Source organism: Lepidochelys kempii, chromosome 13 (genome assembly GCF_965140265.1).
Source record: "Lepidochelys kempii isolate rLepKem1 chromosome 13, rLepKem1.hap2, whole genome shotgun sequence".
Classification (NCBI taxonomy): Eukaryota; Metazoa; Chordata; order Testudines; family Cheloniidae; genus Lepidochelys; species Lepidochelys kempii.
Window position 1 is genome coordinate 33,781,965 of NC_133268.1, and position 19,933 is coordinate 33,801,897.

The window sequence follows — 19,933 nt, forward strand, 5'->3', positions numbered from 1 at the left end:
CTGTGTTGCAGCAGGCTAGCATGTCTGGCTCAACAAGGCAGGGTTCTGGAGTCCCAAGCTGGCAGGGAAAACAGGCTCAGAGGTAAATTCAGCACATCAGACGACAGTCCCAAGGGGGTCTCTGTGACCAAACCCGTCACATCTGCCCACTCCAGGATTTCTTCTAAAATAGGTCTGAGATATGGTTCAGAGGTCTAAAACCTGCTTCCGTCTCTAAGCTGGAGATCTGTTTCTTAATATGTTCCAGGATGATGTTGCACATGATTTTTTGCAAGCACTGAGAATAATGATACCTGTCCAGTTATTAAGCCACCCTTCTTTGGCAATTTTACTATCAGGTCTCTTTCCACTTGGTAGGTTCACTACTTCATTCTATATTCCAGACAGAAACCCCAGGAAAAGTCCAGAGAGCTATTTCATCACTTGATTAAGTATCTCTCCAGTAATATACTCTCCAGCTGCTTTCCCATTTTTAGGTTAATGGATAAGAACATAAGAATGGCCAGACTAGGTCAAACAAAAGCTCCATCTAGTTCAGTATCCTGCCTTCCGACAGTGGCCAATGCCAGATGCCCCAAAGGGAATGAACAGAACAGGTAATCAAGTCATCCATCCCCTGTTGCCTTATCTTCCTCTATTAAAGGAAACAATGACAGTTTTTCCAATTTTCCAAGTGAGATCATTGTCCTTTGGTCTGTTGTACTAATTTAGATTGAATAAGTGGGCCCGAAGAGTGAAGTGTTAACATGACCTCTACCACTGTTTAAAACTGTTCAATGTTGGACACGGTTCAGGGTTTGGTATACAGAAACCTCAGTCTGCAATGGCACACAAACCATTAAAAATCATTTTAACCTTCTATTAAAGCTGCATCTTATGTATGTTAGTTGGAGGAGTTGGGGGAGGGGGTTGGTTTGAAGACACCAGATCCACTCACCACAGGTCCAGGACACCCAAGGGCCCCTGCTTGACACCAGCTCCCCACAGAGAGGGCCTATGTGACCCTGAGGTTTCCTGCCCCCCAGTGAGGTCTATAAACACCCTGGAGCTGCGTCAGGAGCAACCTCCCTGTCCCTAGGCAGACGCTGCTGCTGCTCCCCATGGCAGTTCTCCGGCCTCTCGGGGCTCCTGCCGGTGAGTCGGGGGGCGGGGGGCATCAGTCCACCGGGGAGCAGTTTGAACGCACCGAGCCAGGCCGAGCAGCTCAGTCACACGTGAGGGGCCCTTCCTAAGGACAGGAGGCTCAGATAGGGCACCAGCAGCTCCCCAGACCCAGCTGGGTGCCCTGAAGTGGGGAGGTCTGAGAGCAGCTGGTCCCAGCAGAAATCCCCTGAGACAGAGGCGCAGTAACAGCAAGGGATGGTTCCCCCTTAGCCACAGGCCAGCGGGTCCCACCACAGCCGTCGCTGAGGATACTGAGGCCGCAGCCGGCATCACCAAAAGGGTAGCTAACCTTGCTGTCTGCTAGACCCCTAACCTCCCGCAAGCCTAACTCTCTCAGGCGGGGGGTGTCTGCCAGGGGAGACCAGCGGGGGACGGGAAGCTCAGTCCCACACCAAGCCCTACATGACCCTTTCAGGGGCACAGAATGGAATGGATTGGGGGTGGGGGGGCTGATCCCAGAGGACTTTGTGCCACCAGCCACCCACTCTGACTCTGGGTAAGTCCCTGCCCGTGGAGCCCTGCAGAGGGGGAGGTGTGCGACCTGGGCAGGGTAAGGGAGCTTCCAGCCCACAAACGTCTTGGCCATAATTGCCAAACTAGTCAAACTGACACTTAGTGGCAGGCTGGGGTTGAGGCCAAGGCTCTCCATTGGGGATTAGGGGACCTGGGTTTTGTTCTGTCTCTTAGGATTGGATTTTCAACGCCCCTAGAAGAGTCTCGAGGTCAAACCCTGGTGTATTCCCATGGGACTCGAGCATCTCCGTGGGAGTTGAATAGCTCAGTGTGAATCTCTGTGCCTCGGTTTCCCCATCTGTAACAAGGGGATAAGAAACCTTTCTCCTTCTGCTTTGCCCATGTCGAGTGTAAGTGTTCCCCTCTGGATACGTGCAGCGCCCGGCACAACCTGGGCTGTGATCACAGTGGGGGTGATTAGTGGAGCAGGGCTTTAGGGGTAGAATGGGCTGGGAGGGGGAAGGGTTCAGGCCCAGGAGGTTCCATGGAGGAGACAGATCCCCACCCCGCGCTGTCTCCATCCATCAGCCCCTATCCCCACGGCAGGTGGATCCAGAGACAGACACGGTCTTTGTCACGCCGGCCAGTTCCTTCGCTGAGTTCATGGAGAAGCACGTTGACAACCCCAAGACCACCAATACCTACAGCCAGACCTATTGCAACTACATGATGAAAGAGCGCAATATGATCTGCAAACAAAAAATCACCTTCATCCCGCCCACCCACCTGACGTCAAAGACATCTGCGACCACAGAGGGACACGCTACCGAGACAACTACTGCGACAGCAAGCAGCGCTTTAGCCTCACTGAATGCCATCAGCAGCCTCCAAACGGCCACTGGCACTGTGGCTACACGGAAACAGACCGGATCTCCGAGATCCGCCTGGCCTGCGTCCAGCTGCCCCTGCACCACAACAAAACCCTGAACGCAGCACCTACGCCTCGGCGCAGGATCCAAACCCAGCTGGCCCGCACCGCGGCTGGGCTGCCCCCCACCCACCGGGACGGAAGGGGGGAGCAGCTCTGAAGCCTCAGCTGGGGCCAAAGAGCTCAGCACAAGGGGTGACACACGGCGTAATAAACCCACACAGCCCCCACCAGTGCAAGTGACCTACCCCAACAGGGAACCCCTGCTGCCCGTAGTGCCCATTATACAATATAGTCACCCCTCCCCCCGCCCTCCGCTTCCCCTAGTGCCCGTTATACAGTATAGCCGCCCCTTCCCCGCCCCCACCCTCTGCTGCCCCCAGTGCTCGTTATACAGTATAGCCGCCCGTTTCCCACCCCCACCCTCTGCTGCCCCCTAGTGCCCATTTTGCAGTATAGCCGCCCCTTCCCCACCCCCACCCTCTGCTGCCCCTAGTGCCCATTATACAGTATAGCCGCCCCTTCCCCATCCCCACCCTCTGCTGCCCCTAGTGCCCGTTATACAGTATAGCCGCTCCTTCCCCACCCCCACACTCTGCTGCCCCCTAGTGCCCATGATACAGTATAGCCGCCCCTTTCCCGCCCCCACCCTCTGCTGCCCCCTAGTGCCCATGATACAGCATAGCCGCCCCTTCCCCATCCCCACCCTCTGCTACCCCCACCCTCTGCTGCCCCCTAGTGCCCATGATACAGTATAGCCGCCCCTTCCCACCCCCACCCTCTGCTGCCCCCTAGTATCCATTATACAGCATAGCCACCCCTTCCCCACCCCCACCCTCTGTTGCCCCCTAGTGTCCATTATACAGTATAGCCGCCCCTTCCCACCCCCGCCCTCTGCTGAAGCTAGACAAATTCAGACTGGAAATAAGATGTAAACTTTTAACAGAGAGAGTAATTATCCATTTGAGCAAGTTATCAAGTGTCGGGGTGGATTGTCCGTCACAGGCAATTTTAAAATTGAGATTGGATGCTTTTCTGAAAGATCTGCTCTGGGTAGGGTGACTAGATTTCCTTAAGTAAAAACAGGACAGCTCAGGGCTCACCAGAGGCCCTCCCCGCCCCCACTCAGGGCCCACCAGAGTCACTGCCCAGGGCTGAGTGCCCAAGCCCCATGCCTTGGAATCTATCAGTCCGTAGATGCTGCAGGTAGGAGGACAGATGTTGGCCGTTGTCCTTTGGGGAAGGTATGCCAGCATTTCTGGAGCAGGCCCCACTGCATTATGGGCAATTCTCATGCCATAGTGCGATGCCAGGGAGGAGAAGGGGTTTCAAAGACCCTTAAGGTCCCTAGGATGTTCCCAAGATCTGGCGCCTTGTTCTAACTAAACTCAACTCTCCTTTGACAGGAGGAATCAGTGACAGGAAATCCAAGTATTTTCTTAGTGGAACTTGCTAATTTACATGGGACACCCCAGACCTGAAGCAGAGGGGACACGACAGCAGGCAGGACCACCCCCCACCTCTGGCTGGAAAGCCCAGCTCCGCCGTAAGAACTGACTCTGGTTAAAGAGATACAGGCAGACAGCAAACTCCCAGGTAGGGTGGGTCAAAACTTCTCCATCCCATCTTTCTTCAGGGCATTGAAAAAAAGTTTCAACTCATCAAAATTGAGGGGACGTGTCTGTATTTCCTCCAATAAATTCACTTTTCATCAGAAAATAGAAAGTTTCCGGCCGGACCCACTGAGCTATTTGGGGGGGGGATGGAAGGGGTATTTGGGGGGGATGGAAGGGGTTCAGTCTCTCCTGTTGACGCTGCTCCATTATGTAAAAATAATTACACAGTCACTGGGCCTAAACGAGCGAGAATTACTCTGCTGCCCAGTAGTTAGTGCACCCACCTGGGAGGGGGAAACTCAGGGTCCAGCCCCCTGCTCCACTAACCAGTTTCCTGTTTGAAGCCATTCCACTGTGGATAAGGTGAGATTCAGTGAGACCCCCACAGGCTGTCCCCTAGCTCCATGATGGGGGTGGGAGAGCCCTGCTCTGAATAACCGGGGACTGGCAGTCTCCCAAACACACCCCAGGGGAGAAACGTGCAGTCAGGTCCCTTAAAGCCTGGCCAGAAGGCGTCAGACACCACGGGGATGTGCACAGCGTAAGAAGAGAATAGGGTATAGTGTGATGCCAAAAGACAGAGAGAGGATGGGCATGGAGCGGATGGAAAAGTGGGTGAAAGGCGGGGGCGAGACACCAATTCGCAGAGGCAATTGGCCATGCCCAGAGCATCCTGTAACTCAGTGGCTTTCAACCTTTCCCGAATACTGTACCCCTTTCAGGAGTCTGATTTGTCTTGCGTACTCCCAGGTTTCACCTCACTTCAAAACTGCTTGCTTACAAAATCAGACATAAAAATACAAAAGTGTCACAGCCCTCTATTATGGAAAAATTGCTGCCTTTCTCCTTTTACCATTCTATGTAAAGAACGACTATCTATCTGATGAAGTGGGTTTTAGCCCACGAAAGTTTATGCCCAAATAAATGTGCCACAAGGACTCCTCGTCATTTTACCATATAATTATAAAACAAATCAATTGGAATATGAATATGGTACTTGCATTTCAGTGTCTACTCTATACAGAAGTATAAACAAGTCATTGTCCATTTGAAATTTTAGTTTGTACTGACTCTGCTAGTGCTTTTTATGTAGCCTGTGATAAAACTGGGCAAATATCTAAATGAGTTGATATACCCCCTGCAAGACCTATGCGCAGGGGTCAAAGTAACATAAAAATCTTACTGGTACAGGGGCCTGGCGCTGGGCCCCAGAAGGGGCAGAGCCTCAGGTGGAAGGGGCGGGGCCTTGGGATCAAGGGGCGGGGCTGGGGGTCAGCTTCCCCCATCCAGCCCTTCCATGCTGCCTGGCCCACGTGGCCCGGGGTTTGGCGGTGATTTAAAAGTCCCAGGGCTCTGCCCGCTGCTGCAGTGGTGCCAGCTGGGAGCCCTGGGCCCTTTCAAATTGCCAGGCCCCGGGGAAGCTGCCCCTTTTGCCCCCACTCTCAGCAGCTGAGGGTGGGGGAAGGGGCAGCGACGTTAAACCGCTGCCGCGGCAGCACTTTAACATCGGCTGTGTGCAGGCCCGTACTGGCAGCCATTTCTTACTGGTATGCCGTACCAGCCCTTACCAGCCCACTTTCACCTCTGCCTCTGCGTACCCCCAGAGGTATGTGTACCCTTGTGAGAACCACTGTTGTAGCTGAGCGTACGCCTGCCTGGATCAGCGCAGAGCCCCGGGGCGAGAATGGGACTGTGACAGGTTTCACTCACTGCAAGAGCGCCTCCTCCTGGCCAGGCTCAGAACTGCAGCTTTCTCTCATATGGTGCCCCCTCCCATCACTGCGGTGGTCTCTCTTCCCAGGTCAGCCCACCGGCTACGTCCCCCCTTCCACATGGTACCTCCAACCGTTCAGTGCTACATCCTGCCCACCCTCCATCCACACTGGGATCCAGCCCAGGGACCCTATAACCAGCAGCCAAGGTCTGCCCAGGCCTGCTCCTTGCTGCTGTTACCCTGGGCTTCTTCCTATCCTGCTTTCTCAGGCTTTCGTCCCATGCAACACCTCTGCGCTTGACCCTTCTCCCACAGCTCAAGCTCCTGCTCCCAGAGGGTCTGAGAACTTCCTCTCTTTATAATCCTGTCCCAGCTCCTCCCCCAGCAGGGCTTCACCAGCAATTAATGTTTATCAGTCCCTGGGTCCCGCATCAGCAGCAGCTCTGCAGGTTAATTGTCCTCTTCTGGGCCCATCTTCACCCCTAAGTTCAGGGCTAGTGTGGGGCAAACACGCCCTCATGGGGAAGGGGGGCAGATGGGGGACGGGTAGCAGGGTGGGGAGAGGGCCTGGAATGGGGGGCTGTGCTCCCCTCCCACATGGCACCCCTACGAGTCTCTGCCCGGCATTCTCGGTTCCCGCAAGGCCGACCGGCAGGAATGGAGCTGCCACAGATCCAAGGGCGTTGGGGGAGTCGCCATCCAGCCTGCACCCCTGAGCCACACGCCAATGACCTCCTGCTGCTGAAGGTAAGGGGTGTAGGGGGGACGCTGCATTGACAGCAGATGGGAATCGGAACCGGCCCCGATTCCATTGCAGTCAGGTGTGACTCTGGATTGGCCTTGAGGGAGCTGAGACCAGAATCCAGCCTGGATACCACTTTGCTCAGGTGTGACTCTGGATTGATCCTGTCCCTTAGCCTCCACCATTTCCTCCAGACCCATCCATGCTCCCCACCTGCCCCCTGTCCCCCCCCACCTCACTCCTCCCTGCCCCCATTAACCCCATCTCTCCCCTGCCCCTTTCACTCTCCCTGTTCCAGCCCCAAACCCTGCCCACCAAACCCCCGGGCCCCACCCCCTGTCCCCCATCTCCCCACCCCAGCTCCCTCCCATCCCTGCCCCCCGAGCCCGCCCTCTGCACGGGCCCTGGGGCTCTGAGACTGGCCACTGGCCGCGAAGGGGTTAACCAGGGGCTTTGTCAATGTCCCGGGAATGGGGCGCGGGCCCTTTAAATCCCAGCCCCTCTCCTTTCCCCGCTTCCTTCCCGGCCTTGAAAACTGCGCATGCGTGTCTGGGCCTGGAGGGGTGCGGGCCGGAGAGTCCCACGTGTGTACGCGCCCAGCTCTGGCCACGCGCGCGCTAGCGGGTGAGCGGAGCGCGCTGCAGGGGCCGAGTGCGGGGTGGCTGGGTGGCAGGGGACAGCAATTAAGCGAGGCGTTAACTGCAGGGCTAATGGGGCTGCGCGTGTTCCCCAGCGCCTGGGCTTGGATGTGCGTCCGGTTTGGGAGCTGAGCTCCGCCAGCCGCGGGGAGATGGGGCTGTGCCTTTCCCCTCCCATCTCCCGCGCACGCACACACTGCGATGCAGAATCCAGGGCAGGAAAATACCTTGTTCTCCTCCGGCTGTGAAGACGGGGACGGGTGTTACCTTGGCCATCACCCCAGGGATCTCCACAGGTAAAAGGAGCTCGCTCCAGTTTGAGCCGAAGAGTCAGGCTCGCTCGCTGGGGCGGGGGCTGACTCTCGCCCCCTGTGCATTGGTGTAATGCACACTTCCCCAGTGGCCCCCACAAGCCTTCTGTGGCCACGGAGAGCCATTGATCTCTGGCCTCTTTATATGGCCAGTCATACCTTTGCAGTCTGCTCCCAAGTCCCCCATCAATCTTCCCTCCTCAAGAGGAAACCTGCTCAGTTTCTGTAACCTTTCCTTGCAGGTCAGGTTTTCTAAACCTTCCTCTCCTCTGGGCTCTCTCCTCTCCCGTCTTTCTGTCTGTCCCAATCTCCTTCCCCGCCCCCATCTCTGCCTTTCTCTCTCCAGAGCTCTCCACCACAGGACTGGCAAATGGATTCTGAAAAGGGCCGGGGGTATCGCACCGTCTCAGTTGGAAGGGCTGTCTCTGGGGTGAGACCAAATAGCCATTTTCCTTGTTCATCCCATACTACCTCACCTTGGCCTTCTCACCTCTGCTGCTCAACGCCCCTCCCTGAAGACTCAAACCACCCCATGGGGACTAGGTCCCCAGGCAGAGGTTCCTGAAGCTGTCTAGGGGATTTGGATGCCATTGGGTTATTTGCTCTTTACACAGTGACAACATGGAGAAGGCACATGGAGCCAGCTGGGTCCCAAACAACCGTCTTAACTAACTGCACACCAACATGCCAGGTTGGGGCACACACACACGTGCACACGCACAGACACACACATGCACACGGCTGCTCTGGCTGGGTTCTGACAGCTTCTCCAACACAGAACGCGGTGAGCGCCACTAAAGGGCTCACCGGCCATTTAAAGGGTCACCACCCGATTCCTGTACACTCCACACACCCTTTCCCAAGGGGAATTGGGCACCCAAATCGCTTTGGAAATCTCAGTCCGAGGCTCCAGCTGACCTGAGTCCTCGCACGTCCGCTGCTAGCGTCAGGGATGGATCCGGCTCTCTGCCCCGGGGACGGAGCATTTATAAGCGCTCAGCTAGGCAGCTCCGCGTGGGGCAGAAAGTGAAAGGGAAACTCCGGCCAGCTCTAGCTCCAACTGGTCCCTTCTGGCCTTGCACTCTGGCTCTGAGAGCTCTGCCCCGGTGAGGGCCCATTAGGAACCTGGGCTGGGATCCCCAAAAGGGTGTACTAGGGCACTCTGGATCCACCTCCCAGAGACCTGGGCACCTAATGCCCATAAGAACCTTTGGAAACAATCTACTACAGAGATTGTGTCCCTAGTCTATGCTTGCCAGAAGCTGGGAGTGGGCGATGAGATGAATCACTTGATTACCTGTTCTGTTCATTCCCTCTGGGGCACCTAGCATTGGACACTGTCGGAAGACAGGACAGGGGAGATGGACCTTTTGTCTGACCCAGTATGGCTGTGTGTTGAGTGAAGAAATACTTCCTTTTGTTTATTTTTAAACCTGTTGCCTATTAGTTTCATTTGGTGACCCCTAGTTCTTGTGTCATGAGAAGGAGTAAATAACACTTCCCTATTCACTTTTCCCTCACCATTCGTGACTGTAGAGACCTCTATCATATCGCCCCATAGTCTCCTCTTTTCTAAGCTGAACAGTCCCAGATTTTTAAATCATTGTTCTCCTGGAGTTAGCCAGGCCCCCTTGTCAGGGGTTCCTAAAATGATGGCAGGCTAGAGTCTCATTAGAAAACTCTCAGCCTAGCCTAGCTGGCACGTAGCCTCCCAGACCACACTCTTTTCATACATGTAAATACACTGTCCAGTTACTTCCAAAGTGCAGGATAAAATAGGATCTTTGGTCCTTCTACTTCCAAGTTCAGTGTCCGTACTCCGAGTCAGAATAACCCCCATGGCTTGTCTTCCTGGAGCTGCAGTGGCATCACCCCAACATGAGAACTCCCGTCACCATGGAGAAGTATATGGCCATCACCGTCTGGAAGCTCGCCAGCCCTGCTTGCTAGCGAGTCAGTAGTGAACTAGCTTGGTGTTGGTAGATCAGTGATCAGGGATGTTGTCTTGGAGGTTTGCATAGATTCGAAGGCCTGAAGGGACAATTGTGATTATCCAGTCTGACCTTCTGTATAACACAGGACAGAGAACTTCCCCAAAATAAATCATAGAGAAGATCTGTTAGAAAAACATCCAATCTTGATTTAATATTTGTCAGGGATGGAGAATCCACCACGACCTAGGTAAGTTGTTCCAATGATTAATTACTCTCACTGTTTAAAATGTATGCCTGATTTCCAGTCTGAGTTTGTCTCAGTTCAACTTCCAGCCATTGGATCGGGTTAGACGTTCCTCTGCTAGATTGAAGAGCCCATTATTAAATATTTGCTCCCCATGTAAGATACTTACAGACTGTGATCAAGACACCCCCCTTAAAAGATTGAGCTCCTTGAATCTCTCACTATCAGGCAATTTTCTAATTCTCTAATCATTCTTATGGCTCTTCTCTGACCCCTCTCCAATTTATCAGCAACCCTCTTGAATGGTGAGCACCAGAACTGGACACAGGATTCCAGCAGCCGTCGCACCAGTGCCAAATACGGAGGCCAAATAACCTCTCTACTCCTACTTGAGATTCCCCTGTTTATGTATCCCAAGGTTACATTAGCTCTTTGTGCAACGCTGTGGCCAAGGGATCTCATGTTCAGCTGATTCTCCACCACAACCCCCAAATGTTTTTCAGAGTCGCTGCTTCCCAGGAGAGAGTTCCCCATCCTGTAAGTACAGCCAACGATCTTTGGTCCCAGATGTATACATTTACATTTAGCCATATTAAAGCACATATTGTTCACCTGCTCCCAGTTTACCCGATGATTGAGGTCACTCTGTATCAGTGACCGTCCTCGTCTTATTTACCCGTCCTCCTATTTTTGGGTCATCTGCCAACTTCACCAGGTCAAGAAGGTGCTGTTCCCCCATGTCCTAAAGCTTGCCAACATTCAGGAAGTTATTGATGTATTTGCCCATTTGGGGTTTGCAATTTATTTTGGGGCTACTGATGGGACACACATGCCCCCCACAGGCCTCAGACTTTATCAACAGGAAGGGGAATTTCCCCCTGGGGCTGGCAGACCTGGATGGTCTCCATGGAAGGTTCACCAGTATTAACGTGGGGTTGTCAGGAAAGAAACTTGGCCTGGTTTCTGAACCAGAAAGCACCCCTGTATTCACACCCAACATGCTAGTGCAGGAGGGCTTTGGATCCGGTCCACGGCATTGCCAGCTCTGTGGGGCTAAGGCAGGCTCCCTGCCTGCCCCGGCCCTGTGCTGTGACCCGCATCATGTCCCTGCGGCCCCTGGGGTTCCCCCTTCCCGGCCAATGGGAGCTGCGGGAGAGGTACCTGCAGGCGAGGGCAGCACATGGAGTCCTCTGCCCCCCTCCCCCAGGGGCCACAGGGACGTGGTGCCAGCCACTTCCCCGAGCGGCGCAGGGCCAGGGTAGGCAGGAAACCTGCCTTAGCCCCGCTGCACACTGCTGCCACCCCAGAGCCACTCGAGGTAAATGACACCGGGCCAGAGCCCGCACTCAACACCTCTCCTGCACCCCAACCCCCTGCCCTGATCCCCCCCACACTCCTCACCCCAACCCCCTACCTTAGCCCTACATTCATGCTCTGCATGCAATTTCCCCATCCAGATGTGGCCCTCGGGCCAAAAAGTTTGCCCACCCTTGCGCTAGAGTAACAATCTGTGTATAGAACGTGCCCTGGGAGGTATCATAGGAAAGCTAAGAACTCACTGGTCAATAATATCATGATGGACTGGATGTAGCAACATTACATGTAAAGTTATGAATTCTTCCTGTACAATGTTTAAAGAATCCTTATTGAGGTTACAGGGACAAACCATCCCAATGTGTAGAAAGAATAGTAAATATGGCAGGCGACCAGCTTGGCTTAACAGTGAAATCCTTGCTGCTCTTAAATACAAAAAAGAAGCTTACAAGAAGTGGAAGACTGGACAAATGACCAGGGATGAGTATAAAAATATTGCTCGGGCTTGCAGGAGTGAAATCGGGGAGGCCAAGTCACACCTGGAGTTGCAGCTAGCAAGAGATGTTAAGAGTAACAAGAAGAGTTTCTTCAGGTATGTTAATAACAAGAAGAAAGTCAAGGAAAGTGTGGGCCCCTTACTGAATGAGGGAGGCAACCTAGTGACAGAGGATGTGGAAAAAGCTAATGTACTCAATGGTTTTTTTTGCCTCTGTCTTCACGAACAAGGTCAGGTCCCAGACTACTGCACTGGGCAGCACAGCATGGGGAGTAGGTGACCAGCCCTCTGTGGAGAAAGAAGTGGTTCCGGACTATTTAGAAAAGCTGGACGTGCACAAGTCCATGAGACCGGATGTGTTGCATCCGAGAGTGCTAAAGGAGTTGGTGGATGTGACTGCAGAGCCATTGGCTATTATCTTTGAAAACTTATGGCGATTGGGGGAGGTCCCACATGACTGGAAAAGGCTAATGTAGTGCCCATCTTGAAAAAAGGGACAAAGGAGTATCCTGGGAACTACCGGCCAGTCAGCCTCACCTCAGTCCCTGGAAAAATCATGGAGCAGGTCCTCAAGGAATCAATTCTGAAGCACTTAGAGGAGAGGAAAGTGATCAGGAACAGTCAGCATGCATTCACCAAGGGCAAGTCATGCCTGACTAATCTAATTGCCTTCTATGACGAGATAACTGGCTCTGTGGATAAAGGGAAAGCAGTGGACGTGTTGTTCCTTGACTTTAGCAAAGCTTTTGACACTGTCTCCCACAGTATTCTTGCCAGCAAGTTAACAAAGTATGGGCTGGATGAATGGACTATAAGGTGGATAGAAAGCTGGCTAGATTGTCAGGCTCAACGGGTAGTGATCAATGGCTCCATGTCTAGTTGGCAGCCGGTATCAAGTGGAGTGCCCCAAGGGTCGGTCCTGCTGCCGGTTTTGTTCAATATCTTCCTTAATGATCTGGAGGATGGTGTGGATTGCACCCTCAGCAAGTTTGCAGATGACACTAAACTGGGAGGAGTGGTAGATACGCTGGAGGGTAGGGATAGGATACAGAGGGACCTAGACAAATTGGAGGATTGGGCCAAAAGAAATCTGATGAGGTTCAACAAGGACAAGTGCAGAGTCCTGCACTTAGGACGGAAGAATACCGTGCACCGCTACAGACTAAGGACCGAATGGCTAGGCAGCAGTTCTGCAGAAAAGGACCTAGGGGTTACAGTGGACAAGAATTTGGATATGAGTCAACAGTGTGCCCTTGTTGCCAAGAAGGCCAGTGGCATTTTGGGATGTATAAGTAGGGGCATTGCCAGCAGATCGAGGGACGTGATCGTTCCCCTCTATTCAACATTGGTGAGGTCTCATCTGGAGTACTGTGTCCAGTTTTGGGCCCCACACTACAAGAAGGATGTGGAAAAATTGGAAAGAGTCCAGTGGAGGGCAACAAAAATGATTAGGGGACTGGAACACATGACTTATGAGGAGAGGCTGAGGGAACTGGGGATGTTTAGTCTATGGAAGAGAAGAATGAGGGGGGATTTGATAGCTGCTTTCAACTACCTGAAAGGGGGTTCCAAAGAGGATGTCTCTAGACTGTTCTCAGTGGTAGCAGATGACAGAACAAGGAGTAATGGTCTCAAGTTGCAGTGGGGGAGATTTAGGTTGCATATTAGGAAAAACTTTTTTACTATGAGGGTGGTGAAACACTGCAATTTGTTACCTAGGGAGGTGGTGGAATCTCCTTCCCTAGAAGTTTTCAAGGTCAGGCTTGACAAAGCCCTGGCTGGGATGATTTAATTGGGGATCGGTCCTGCTTTGAGCAGGGGGTTGGACTAGATGACCTCCTGAGGTCCCTTCCAAGCCTGATGTTCTATGATTCTATGAATGTTATTAGCCCATGGTCAAAACCAGACAGCCCCACCTAGGCAAGGTCTGTCCTAAACACAGGAATGTGGGTTTACCTTGATTTGCACATAAGTAGTTCATAAGGTCCTCAAAACAGCAGGGGAGGAGGTGGCAGGAAACAGAACAATTTGCATTTTAGCAAACACAAATGGAGGAAGAAAGAGCCCGGAGCCACCTTCACCAGCAGACTCCACATTGTCTTCCTCACTGTTTGGATGAACTTTGCTTGAAGGGGTAACCTTCCAAAGAATCCACTTCAAGGGTTGACTGGACTATAAAAGGAAAGGGCAGGGAACCCCACCTCTCTCTCTCTCTCTCTTTCCCCTCAGAAGACCAACGCCGGCACCTCTGGTAGATCCTGGGGGAGATCCTGACCGAGAAACGCATCAGTCACCATCTTGCTGGAAAACTTCCTTCCTTAGAAGTTTTTTCCTTCCTTAGAAGTTTTTAAGGTCAGGCTTGACAAAGCCCTGGCTGGGATGATTTAATTGGGGATGGGTCCTGCTTTTGAGCAGGGGGTTGGACTAGATGACCTCCTGAGGTCCCTTCCAACCCTGATATTCTATGATTCTATGGTGGGTGAGAGAGGCCATTTTGAACAATGCCTACAACCAAAACTTGCTAGATCACATTTTAGACGTTTAGCCTCATGTTTTCTCTTTGATTTGCTCCCAACCATTTCTAACTTTATCTCTTGTACCTGAATTCACTTAACATCCCATCTTCTTTTGTTAATAACTTGCTTTATTTTTAATCTAAAACAACTGCGCTGTGTGTAAACAGCTATTTGGTAACTCGAGTTAAAGTAAACTGTTGAATGTCAACTTCTTACAGGGGCATCGAACCTCAGCATCTGAACTGTCCAGGAGAGGGCTGGGCTGTGCACAACATGTGTTTTGGGGAACATTTGGGACTGGGAGTCTTTGGGGCCACCCTACAAGTAGTAACCAAGCCTGGGGGAAGCCAGAGTGGGGCTGCAGATAGGCTCCTGGGGTCAGCGTGGCTGAGCCAGGGCTGTCTAATGCATAGATGCTTAGGGTGTGATCTGCATGTTGGTGGCTGGTTGTGCGTGGCCCAGGTTGAGAGCTGCAACAGTAAAACTTTGTGAGACACCCAAGGTTACAGGCCAGGCGGTGACACAACCCCTCACTGGTGTGGATTGCACCCCAGAGTGTGACGGGGAAATCAGCAGCAGAGCTGTAAACCTCACTCACTAAATATTTGGAGTAGGAGAAGGGGAAGGAGGAGGGAGATGACCTAGGGTTGGGAAACCCGACAGACCTTACTTCCCCACTGGAGATGGCTGCGCAGGTAAAGCTGCCTAGATTGCGGCTCCGCAGAAACAAGGAGGCACCCGAGCACCGCCATGCAGATGGCAGAGCTCAGACTGCAAGAGAAGAAAACCTCTGGCCTGCGTGATCCCCAAAACGTCACAATCTGGTACCCAGTTAACCACATTTCTTTTCTTTGTTATCTCAGCCCCAACCTTAAAAATTAGTGATCTCTGGTATTTCAAGAAGCACTACACGTTTAACACAGAACACCTCTTCTTTCTCATGAAGGCCAAGACTATAACCGGATTCAAAAAAGAGCTAGATACATTCATGGAAGATAGGTTCACCAATGGCTGTTAGCCAGGATGGGCAGGTATGGAGTCCCTAGCCTCTGTTTGCCAGAAGCTGGGAATGGTCAACAAGGAATGGATCACTTGATGATTACTTGTTCTGTTCATTCATTCTAGGGCACCTGGCATTGGCCACTGTCAGAAGACAGGATACTGGGTTAGATGGACCCCTGCTCTGACCCAGTCGGGCAGTTCTTATGTTCTTATGATCTTTTTCAGTCACATGCTTTGGGCCTATCCTGCACGATAAGCTCCAAACTCAATTTCAAACCCAAAGCTCACCCAGGTCTACTGTGGCCCTCCTCCATACCCCCTGGGCCAATGCTGGTCGGGAAGTGGGGAGCAGTTAGTAAGTCCATGGGAATCTCTGCAGGCTGTCCCTATGTTGGAGGATGTCACCCTGAGGAGAGCCCTTCCCCCAAAAGCACAGGAGCATCTTGTTCGAAAAGACAACGGGCAAACAGGAAAGCTAGGCTGCTCTGCTATTTACCAGGAGGGTGGAGGAGTGGTCAGCAATCACAGTCTGTGTGGGCAGCGCCAGGAAGCGGCACTGCCTTGCACCGTGTGTGCCTAAAGAAGAGTCCTTTCCGTGCCTTACAGTTTCTTGTACAAGCCCTGCAGAGTGGCACAAAGTGTGCTGCCAAATAAACAGGCTTTTGCAGTAAATGGGCTGTACCAAGGGCTAATCACCTGGGCCGCTGTGGATCAAATATAGTTTGAAGAATTCATGTAAAAATGCAAAGGCAGCTGAAAGCTCAAGGGCATGGATCAAACAAGGAGCCAAAGAACTTGTTCTATTGCTTTGCCCCTCTCTGGAGCTGCCCTTACAATAAACACACCTGCCAGGGTGAGGCATTTGATTTTTTTCAACCCCTGGGGTGCTGCCATCTTGAAGGACGGAGTGGGGGGGTCCCCTCAATTGACCAGGAGTCAGACGGAACAATGAACAGGGCGGGGGCTGGGACAGGGGAGACGCATGTTTAGTTGATGGATGGGGGAGTTTATATTTCAGAGAAATAAATACTTTAGAGCTCAAATTCTCCAGCCCAGGTGCTGTTATGAGCACAATGGAAAGTGGTGATTATAGCCGAGCAGCTGGAGAGAAAGGGCCGTGATCCACTGCACAGGGCAGCACCCTGCTGGTCCCTGGAATAAAGTTGTTTCAATCCCCCTGTAAAGTTATATGGCAATTTACTGACAAAAAACTTCATCAACACTGAGTTAAGGTTGCCCGGGGGTATCTCCTGCCCTTCCATAATGGTGAGTTCAGCAAATCTGAAACCTCTGAAAAGCAGGAAATACTGAGTTAAGGCGAACTTCCACACAACCTTAACTCTGCCCTCCCTGGAGTTGACAATAGCCACTGGGAATTAGGTGCATGCACTCTCAGTGCATTCCCTGGGTTTGGCATAGTGGTATTGAAAGGTGGAGAGATTACCTAGAGCTGCTTGGCAGAGCTGTGACTGTGCCATGATTTGGAGGGGTGTGATCAAAGGAGCGAGGTGCATGTGTCCCTTTAGAAATCCACTTTTGTCCAATGCATCATTGCCTTCTGTGGAAGTGTCCGTGTTCACTTAGATTTGCCTTTACTGTCCTAGTACCTCAGGACTTCCCCCTCCTCCCACCGTGCTGGGAAATCTACCTGACACTGCCCATCCCTGACTGCCAGGAAATCTTGGGCTCTGCCCCGACCCTGACAACTTCTGCCCCACTGCCAGGAAATCTCCTTAGATTCTGCCCCACCCTGCGCCTCCCATTGTGCCTGGTACTGCACAGACCCTGACTGAGATTGGGGATGTCAAATGTGATGGTGGGGATCAGGGCCCAGGTGTCTCAAGTTTAGCACCCCAAATTCTGGGATGCCCATTGCCCTTGGTGACTGACCTTTCTGGGGCGGCACCAGCTTCTTCCCGGTGAGGGGGCTTAACTGGGCTAGTCAGAAAAATGGAGAGGCATTTCCACCCTTACTTCTCTGCTGCTCTTGTTGGAGGTGCCTTCAGAGCTGAGTGGATGGACAGCAGCGGCTGCTGGCTGGGCACCCAGCTCTAAAGGCAATGACAGCACCAGCAGCAGCTCAGAAGTGAGGGTGACAATGCCATACCATGCTACCCTTGCGTCTGCATAACATTTGACATTTGTGCCAGGAGGGGAGGATACAGGGAGGGGCTGATGCAAATTTTAGATGCCTATAGCCCTCGCAAACTCCCCACAGTGCTGCCCCTGAACCTTCGCCAGGTAGATCATCCAGGGTGTAGCAGACATGCCCAGTGGGGGCTGCCTGGGCACCTAGCTGACTGATGCAGTGACTGAGCCCAGCCCTTGTAAAGTGCTCCTTGTAAATCAGCTGCTAGCTCAATCCGGGCACCTGGTTCCTTTTGCTTCCAGAGGCCCAGATGCTTACAGCTGACTCCTGCAAACAACAGTGGGCTCTGCGCCCATCACACAGCCAGGGCTAAGCTATATACAACCGATTACTGTCTGTCTCTATCCATCCAGTGTCATCCCACCCTCCATGCATCCATCCGTCCCTGCACGCACACACCTACCGATCTCTGCAGCAGATTGTTTCCAAAGGTTCCCAAGTGAGTTAGGTGCCCAGGTCTCTGGGAGTTGGGCCCATAACCCCCTAGTACGCCCCTTTGGGGATCCCAGCCCAGGTTCCTGCTGGTCCCTCACTGGGGAAGAGGTCACAGAGCCAGAGTGCAAGGCCAGAAGGGACCACTGTGATTGGCTAGTCTGACGTCCTGCTTAGCACGGGCCGGAGAACGCCCCCAAAATAATCCCAGTTGGACCTAGAGCTGGCTGGTTAGGGTCAGGGCCGGCCCCCAACATCCCACCTGGCCTCTGACTGTGAGTGCCTCTGTTTCCACATTGCCCAAGTCAAGACGCCTGGGCCTGATTTACAGTGGCATTGAGCATCACCTCACATGTAACCCCCGTCCCCCACCACCACCACACACACCAGTTTCCCAGAACATGCTCAACCCCTGTGACCCACAGTTATTAATGACACTTAGAATGTCTCCCTGGGATGAAGTTGCCCTGCCCAACCCATGTCCAGGCTCTCAGTTCCCTTTCGCTTTCCACCCCACCCAGAGCTGCGCAGCTAAGTGCTGAGAAATGCTCCCTCCCCGGGGCAGAAAGCCGGATCCATCTCTGATGGCAGCAGCAGACGCGCAAGGACTCAGGTGAGCTGGAGCCTTGGGCTGAGATTTCCAAAGGAATTGGGGTTCCCAGTTCCCCTGGGGAAAGGGGCGTGTGCAGTGTCCAGGAATCGGGTGGTAGCCCTTTAAATGGCCAGCAAGCCCTCTAGGGGCGCTCACCGCATCCTGTATTGGAGAAGCTGCAGAACCCAGCCAGAGCAGCCGTTTGTGTATGTGTGTGTGTGTGCACATGCGTGTGTGTGCCCCAACCGGGCGTATTTGTGTGCAGTTAGTTAAGACGGCTGTTTGGGACCCAGCTGGCCCCGTGTGTGTTCTCCATGTTGTTGCTGTGTAAAAAGCAAATGACCCAATGGTGTCCAAATCCCCTAGGCAACTTCAGGAACCTCGCCCGGGGGGCTAGTCTTTGTGGGGTGGTTTGAATCTTCAGGGAGTGGGTTTGAGCAGCTGGGAAAGCGGAGAAGATGAGTCCAGGGTGAGGTTAATAAGGGGAACAGCTAGGGTTAGAGGGAGCTATTATCTGTCCCTCGCTGGCTATTTGGTCCTATCCCTGAGCCTTGCATTGGGGCAGTTAGGTACCCCTGCCCTTAGAGTCCATTTGCCAGCAATGTGCTGGAGAGGTCCTGAGAGAGGGAGGGAGATGGGAAGAGACTAGGAGAGGCAGATGGATAGAAGGGGAGGGTGGAGAGAAGGGAGAAGGGGAAAAACAGGAGATGAAAGATAATTAAGAGTGGAGAGTGGAAGGGAGCTCAGGGAAGGGAAGGAAAGGAGGGGGAAGTGGAGGGGAGACAGAGAACTAAAGAGAGAGGAGGGGGACCCAGAGGCTATAACCCATGGGCCAGGTTCTTGAAGGGCTGGGGTGCAAGTGTCTGGGGTCCCTCCTGGAGAATCACCAAACTGGTCCAAGCCCCCTCCAGAATTCTGGGGAGGTGGGCAGGGAAAGACACAACCCTGTTTTTCTCTTCCCTCTTACAGGTTGGTTTCCCAACTTGTCCGTTGGGCCCCAGGGACCAGCTGAGCTGCTGGGAACATGAACACACATTGCATCCACCCCCAGACTGTGCCGAAAGGAACGTCAGGGCCTGATTTCATCTCCTCCTTAGCACCTTTGAAAGGCCCAGTCTGTAGTTGATCTGCATGGTGGTGTAGGATCATAAAGAAAGCTAGCTTCTGGAGCTGGCTAGGAAACATTTTGTTGTTGTTGTTTTTTCCTCCTATGGAAAATGTTGACCTTTCACCATAAAACATGAAACAGATCAAAATTTTGGCCAAAATAATCCCAAAAAAAACCAGAAATAATTTTCAGCTGAAACCAGAAAAAAACCTTTGGTTGAAAACAACAAAACCCAAAACAAAACAGTTGGCCCAAAAATGATAGCTATTGTCCATAAACAGTGAGAAACCAAAACGTATTCCGGTAGGGGCTACAATTTTTCAGTTTTGGGGACTGTCAGTGTCTCAACAAGAAGCTGGAAATGTTCTTGGGAAGCAGAAACTTGTGTGCTAATCATTTCAACAGCAGTGTAACCTGTCTGATGGTCCCGATGCAGGTGCTTCTTCTGGCCCTCGGGGGGGGGACCTAGCCACTGGGGCTGTGAAGGCAGCGCTTGGACTGTACCCAGAGCCACTGCCCGGAGTCGGAGATGTTGCAGAAGAATGCCAGGAGAGGCTGGCCAGAATCAAACCAGATGGTG

The 19,933-nt window shown here is 52.7% G+C and overlaps 1 long non-coding RNA gene across 1 annotated transcript; it reads left to right on the top strand.

Moving 5' to 3' along the window:
* Positions 1-7,165: 7,165 nt before the first annotated feature.
* Positions 7,166-19,422, top strand: LOC140897025 (uncharacterized). Its single transcript, XR_012154663.1, has 4 exons — positions 7,166-7,241; positions 7,913-7,996; positions 18,175-18,266; positions 19,215-19,422. It is a non-coding gene; the product is annotated as an uncharacterized lncRNA (long non-coding RNA).
* The last annotated feature ends 511 nt before the right edge of the window (positions 19,423-19,933 follow it).